Raw genomic sequence first — 7,501 nt, forward strand, 5'->3', positions numbered from 1 at the left:
TCTAGTGAACATCTGTCATGCCCCAGCTAGAGTTTAAACTCAAGGTATAGGACACACACACACCCACAGATAACACACACACACACACACACACAACAGACACACACACACACATTGGGTAAGGTCTAGTGAACATCTGTCATGCCCCAGCTAGAGTTTAAACTCAAGGTATAGGACACACACACACCCACAGACAACACACACACACACACACACACAACAGACACACACACACACATTGGGTAAGGTCTAGTGAACATCTGTCATGCCCCAGCTAGAGTTTAAACTCAAGGTATAGGACACACACACACCCACAGACAACACACACACACACACAACAGACACACACACACACATTGGGTAAGGTCTAGTGAACATCTGTCATGCCCCAGCTAGAGTTTAAACTCAAGGTATAGGACACACACACACCCACAGACAACACACACACACAACAGACACACACAACAGACACACACACACAACACACACACACATTGGGTAAGGTCTAGTGAGTGTGCAGGCCATGGAAGAAGTGGGACGTTTTCAGCTTCCAGGAATTGTGTACAGATCCTTGCGACACGGGCCGTGCATTATCATGCTGAAACATGAGGTGATGGCGGCGGATGAATGGCATGACAATGGGCCTCAGGATCTCGTCACGGTATCTCAAATTGCTATCGATAAAATGCAATTGTGTTCGTTGTCCGTAGCTTATCAAATCAAATGTTATTTGCCACATGCGCCGAATACAACAGGTGTAGAACCTTACAATGAAATGCTTACTTACAAACCCTTAACCAACAATGCAGTTTTAAGAAAATAAAAAGTGTTAAGTAAAAAATGGATAAGTGAAAAATAAAAATGGCTAATAATTAAAGAGCAGCAGTAAAATAAAATAACAGTAGGGAGGCTATATACAGGGGGGTACCGGTACAGAGTCAATGGGAAATAACAGTAGGGAGGCTATATACAGGGGGTACCGGTACAGAGTCAATGACTGACAAAACTATAAAAATGGACGTTACACACGCCGCAACCAGTCAGGAACTTGAAGCTCTCAACTCAGCTGTAGAACTTTCTGTCTTGGTGTGTTTGGACCATGATAGTTTGTTGGTGATGTGGACACCAAGGAACTTGAAGCTCTCAACCTGCTCCACTACAGCCCCGTAGATGAGAATGGGGGCGTGCTCGCTCCTCTTCTTTTTCCTGTAGTCCACAATCATCTCCTTTGTCTTGATCACGTTGAGGGAGAGGTTGTTGTCCTGGCACCACAAGGCCAGGTCTCTGACCACCTCCCTATAGGCTGTCTCATCGTTGTTGGTGATCAGGCCTACCACTGTTGTGTCATCGGCAAACTTAATGATGGTGTTGGAGTCGTGCCTGGCCATGCAGTCATGGGTGAATAGGGAGTACAGGAGGGGACTGAGCACACACCCCTGAGGGGCCTCCGTGTTGAGGATCTGCGTGATAGATGTGTTGTTACCTACCCTTACCACCTGGGGGCGGCCCGTCAGGAAGTCCAGGATCCAGTTGCAGAGGGAGGTGTTTAGTCCCAGGGTCCTTAGCTTAGTGATGAGCTTTGAGGGCACTATGGTGTTGAACGCTGAGCTGTAGTCAATGAATAGCATTCTCACGTAGGTGTTCCTCTTGTCCAGGTGGGAAAGGGCAGTGTGGAGTGCAATAGAGATTGCATCATCTGTGGATCTGTTGGGGTGGTATGCAAATCGGAGTGGGTCTAGGGTTTCTGGGATAATGGTGTTGATGTGAGCCATGACCAGCCTTTCAAAGCACTTCATGGCTACAGACGTGAGTGCTACGGGTCATTAGTCATTTAGGCAGGTTATCTTAGTGTTCTTGGGCACAGGGACTATGGTGGCCTGCTTGAAACATGTTGGTATTACAGACTAAGTCAGGGACATGTTGAAAATGTCAGTGAAGACACTTACCAGTTGGTCAGCGCATGCTCGGAGTACACGTCCTGGTAATCCGTCTGGCCCTGCGGCCTTGTGAATGTTGACCTGCTTAAAGGTCTTACTCACATCGGCTATGGAGAGCGTGATCGCATAGTCATCCGGAACAGCTGATGCTCTCATGCATGCTTCAGTGTTGCTTGCCCCGAAGGCGAGCATAGAAGTAATTTAGCATTTAGTAATAGTTTTCAAGCCCTGCCACATCCGACGAGCGTCAGAGCCGGTGTAGTACGATTCAATCTTTGTCCTGTATTGACTCTAGAGTGTTTTTTCCTCTGGTTGCACATTTAACATGCTGGTAGAATGGATTTACGTTTCCCTGCATTAACGTCCCCGGCCACTAGGAGCGCTGCCTCTGGATGAGCGTTTTCCTGTTTACTTATGGCCTTATACAGTTCATTGAGTGCAATCTTAGTGCCAGCATCGGTTTGTGGTGGTAAATAGACAGCTACAAAAATATAGATGAAAACTCTCTTGGTAAATAGTGTGGTCTACAGCTTATCATGAGATACTCTACCTCAGGCAAGCAAAAGCTAGAGGATTAGATTTTGTGCACCAGCTGTTGTTTACAAATATACACAGACCGCCACCCCTTGTCTTACCGGAGTCAGCCGTTCTATCCTGCTGATGTAGCGTATATCCCGCCAGCTGTATGTTATCCATGTCGTTGTTCAGCCACAACTCGGTGAAACATAAGATATTACAGTTTTTAATGTCCCGTTGGTAGGATAACCGTAATCTTAGGTCGTCCATTTTGTTTTCCAATGATTGAACATTGGCTAATAGGATTGATGGAAGATGCAGTTTACTCAGCCGCCGTCGGATCCTTACAAGGCACCTCGACCTACGTCCCACGATATCTCCGTCTCTTCCTCATGCGAATGACGGGGATTTGGGCCTTGTCGGGTGTCTGTAGAATATCCTTCGCGTCTGACTCGTTGAATAAAAAAATCTTCGTCCAATACGAGGTGAGTAATCGCTGTCCTGATATCCAGAAGCTCTTTTTGGTCATAAGAGACGGTGGCAGAAACGTTATGTACAGAATAAATTACAAATAACGCGGAAAAACACACACAATAGTACAATTGGTTAGAGGGCTGTAAAACGGCAGCCATTTTCTCCGGCACCATCCTACCATAACCCCACCGCCACCATGGGGGACTCTGTTCACAGCGTTGACATCAGCAAACCGCTCACCCACACGACGCCATACACGTGGTCTGCAGTTGTGGCCGGTTGGAGGTACTGCCAAATTCTCTAAAATAACGTCGGAGGCGGCTTATGGTAGAGAAATGAACACTCAATTCTCTGGCAACAGCTCTGGTGGACATTGCTGCAGTCAGCGTGCCAATTGCGCGCTCCCTCAACTTGAGACATCTGTGGCATTGTGTTGTGTGACAAAACTGCACAATTTAGAGCATCCTTTTATTGTCCCCAGCACAAGGTGCACCTGTGTAATGATCATGCTGTTTAATCAGCTTTTTGATATGCCACAGCTGTCAGATGGATGGAATATCTTGGCAAAGGAGAAATGCTCACTAACAGGGATGGAGACAAATAATGAGCTTGTTGTGCGTCTGGAACATTCCTGGGATTTTTTTATTTCCGCTCATGAAAAAAATGGGACCGACACTTTACATGTTGCGTTTATATTTTAGTTCAGTATAGAAGGTAAAGTTAAAAACTCAAACCGGTCCGTGCATCAATACCGGTATATAGTCAAATACAGTATACAGCCCAGCCCTACACTCACGCCCACCACTCAAGCCCCATTTTGATCTAGAAAAAAACCCTGAACACACATACACCTACTAGACCTTAACCAAATGACCGTCATTGAATGAAAATCTATTTATTTCAGGTTGTAATCCCAAGTTGTGTGTTTTTGTTGTTGTTGTTGCAGAGTAACGATGGTGAAGAGCGTTTAGCTGTAGTCCGACTGCTGGCCAAGCTGTTTGGAGCCAAAGACTCAGAACTGGCCACTCAGAACAGACCGCTGTGGCAGTGCTTCCTGGGACGGTGAGACACGCATTCCACGGCCACATGAACACACGCTGGGGGCGAACACGACGCGTACACACACACACACGCGCGTAGTAGAGGTGCGTTGCGTTGACAAGATGTGTGTGTGTTTGTGTGTGTGTGTGTGTGTGTGTGTGTTTGTGCCATCCCCAGGTTCAATGACATCCATGTCCCAGTGAGGCTGGAGTCAGTCAAGTTTGCTTCCCACTGTCTGATGAATCATCCAGACCTGGCCAAAGACCTCACAGGTAGGTTTCTGATGAATCATCCAGACCTGGTTATAGACCTCACAGGTAGGTTTCTGATGAATCATCCAGACCTGGCCAAAGACCTCACAGGTAGGTTTCTGATGATCCATCCAGACCTGGTTATAGACCTCACAGGTAGGTTTCTGATGAATCATCCAGACCTGGCCAAAGACCTCACAGGTAGGTTTCTGATGAATCATCCAGACCTGGTTATAGACCTCACAGGTAGGTTTCTGATGAATCATCCAGACCTGGTTATAGACCTCACAGGTAGGTTTCTGATGAATCATCCAGACCTGGTTATAGACCTCACAGGTAGGTTTCTGATGAATCATCCAGACCTGGTTATAGACCTCACAGGTAGGTTTCTGATGAATCATCCAGACCTGGCCAAAGACCTCACAGGTAGGTTTCTGATGAATCATCCAGACCTGGTTATAGACCTCACAGGTAGGTTTCTGATGAATCATCCAGACCTGGTTATAGACCTCACAGGTAGGTTTCTGATGAATCATCCAGACCTGGCCAAAGACCTCACAGGTAGGTTTCTGATGAATCATCCAGACCTGGTTATAGACCTCACAGGTAGGTTTCTGATGAATCATCCAGACCTGGTTATAGACCTCACAGGTAGGTTTCTGATGATCCATCCAGACCTGGTTATAGACCTCACAGGTAGGTTTCTGATGAATCATCCAGACCTGGTTAAAGACCTCACAGGTAGGTTTCTGATGATCCATCCAGACCTGGCCAAAGACCTCACAGGTAGGTTTCTGATGAATCATCCAGACCTGGTTATAGACCTCACAGGTAGGTTTCTGATGATCCATCCAGACCTGGTTATAGACCTCACAGGTAGGTTTCTGATGAATCATCCAGACCTGGTTATAGACCTCACAGGTAGGTTTCTGATGATCCATCCAGACCTGGTTATAGACCTCACAGGTAGGTTTCTGATGAATCATCCAGACCTGGTTATAGACCTCACAGGTAGGTTTCTGATGATCCATCCAGACCTGGTTATAGACCTCACAGGTAGGTTTCTGATGATCCATCCAGACCTGGTTATAGACCTCACAGGTAGGTTTCTGATGATCCATCCAGACCTGGTTATAGACCTCACAGGTAGGTTTCTGATGAATCATCCAGACCTGGTTATAGACCTCACAGGTAGGTTTCTGATGAATCATCCAGACCTGGTTATAGACCTCACAGGTAGGTTTCTGATGATCCATCCAGACCTGGTTATAGACCTCACAGGTAGGTTTCTGATGAATCATCCAGACCTGGTTATAGACCTCACAGGTAGGTTTCTGATGAATCATCCAGACCTGGTTATAGACCTCACAGGTAGGTTTCTGATGATCCATCCAGACCTGGTTATAGACCTCACAGGTAGGTTTCTGATGATCCATCCAGACCTGGTTAAAGACCTCACAGGTAGGTTTCTGATGATCCATCCAGACCTGGTTAAATACCTCACAGGTAGGTTTCTGATGAATCATCCAGACCTGGTTATAGACCTCACAGGTAGGTTTCTGATGAATCATCCAGACCTGGTTATAGACCTCACAGGTAGGTTTCTGATGACCCATCCAGACCTGGTTATAGACCTCACAGGTAGGTTTCTGATGACCTATCCAGACCTGGTTATAGACCTCACAGGTAGGTTTCTGATGAATCATCCAGACCTGGTTATAGACCTCACAGGTAGGTTTCTGATGATCCATCCAGACCCTTTGGAGTCCCAGGACCGAGTTTGGGAGACGCTGCCCTAACCAATATGTTGTCTGTATCGTCCAATCAGAGTTCCTGAAAGTGCGATCACATGACCCAGAGGAGGCGATCCGTCATGACGTCATCGTAACGATCATCAACGCCGGGAAGAAAGACCTGAACCTGGTTAACGACCAACTACTGGGCTTCGTTAGGGAGAGGACCCTGGACAAGAGGGTAACATACCTGTCAATACACACCTCAACCTTCTCAAGTCAAGTCTTTCCATTCTCGGCCCTTTGGGGGATATTAGTTGGAAAGGAATAGTTTGGTTCATATGTTTATCTATCTATCTTTCTCTCCTCCCATCCTCCTCTCCTCCCTCCCTCTCCCCTCCTCCCATCCTTTCCTCCCTTCCTCCCATCCTCCTCCCATCCTCGCCTCCCTCCCTCCTCTCCTCGCCTCCCTCCCTCCTCTCCTCGCCTCCCTCCCTCCTCTCCTCCCTCCTCTCCTCTCCTCCCTCCTCTCCTCGCCTCCCTCCTCTCCTCGCCTCCCTCCCTCCTCTCCTCCCTCCATCCTCCTCTCCTCCCTCCCTTTCCCCTCCTCCCATCCTTTCCTTGCCTCCCTCCCTCCTCCCTCCCTCCTCTCCTCGCCTCCTCCCTCCTCTCCTCCCTCCCTCCCTCCTCCCATCCTTTCCTCGCCTCCCTCCCTCCTCCCATCCTCCTCTCCTCCCTCCCTCCTCCCATCCTTTCCTCCCCTCCTCTCCTCTCTCCATAGTGGCGTGTTCGTAAGGAGGCGATGATGGGTTTGGCCCAGCTGTTTAAGAAGTACTGTCTTCACCATGAGGCTGGGAAGGAACAGGCCCAGAAGATCTCCTGGATCAAAGACAAACTGCTCCACATCTACTACCAGAACAGCATCGACGACAAGTACACGCCCACAGAACACGCGGAACACGCAGAACACATGGAACACACAGAACACACGGAACACACAGAACACACAACACGCAGAACACACAGAACACGCGGAACACACGGAACACACAGAACACACAGAACACACGGAACACACACTGTTCACAGAAATACATCCTACTGAAACCACAGCATTATATTAGCATGGATTTTGTGTCATTTTCTGCAGGGTTCTTATCCATTTCTCTCCGTCTGTGTGTGTGTAGGTTGCTAGTGGAGAAGATCTTTGCTCAGTACATGGTTCCCCACAGTCTGGACACTGAGGAGAAGATGAAATGTCTTTACTACCTGTACGCCTGCCTGGATACCAACGCTGTCAAGTAGGTACCCTGCTAGCACCAACACCTAGCCGTAACCCTGCTAGCACCAACACCTAGCCATAACCCTGTTAGCACCAACACCTAGCCATAACCCTGTTAGTACCAACACCTAGCCATAACCCTGTTAGTACCAACACCTAGCCATAACCCTGTTAGTACCAACACCTAGCCGTAACCCTGTTAGTACCAACACCTAGCCGTAACCCTGCTAGCACCAACACCTAGCCGTAACCCCTGCTAGCACCAAC

The 7,501-nt window shown here is 48.0% G+C and overlaps 1 pseudogene; it reads left to right on the plus strand.

The window, feature by feature from the left end:
* The window catches only part of LOC121562674, a 47,732-nt pseudogene extending 40,460 nt beyond the window's left edge, over positions 1 to 7,272 (plus strand).
* Positions 7,273 to 7,501: the final 229 nt, after the last annotated feature.

This window comes from Coregonus clupeaformis, unplaced genomic scaffold, assembly GCF_020615455.1.
Source record: "Coregonus clupeaformis isolate EN_2021a unplaced genomic scaffold, ASM2061545v1 scaf2617, whole genome shotgun sequence".
Classification (NCBI taxonomy): domain Eukaryota; kingdom Metazoa; phylum Chordata; class Actinopteri; order Salmoniformes; family Salmonidae; genus Coregonus; species Coregonus clupeaformis.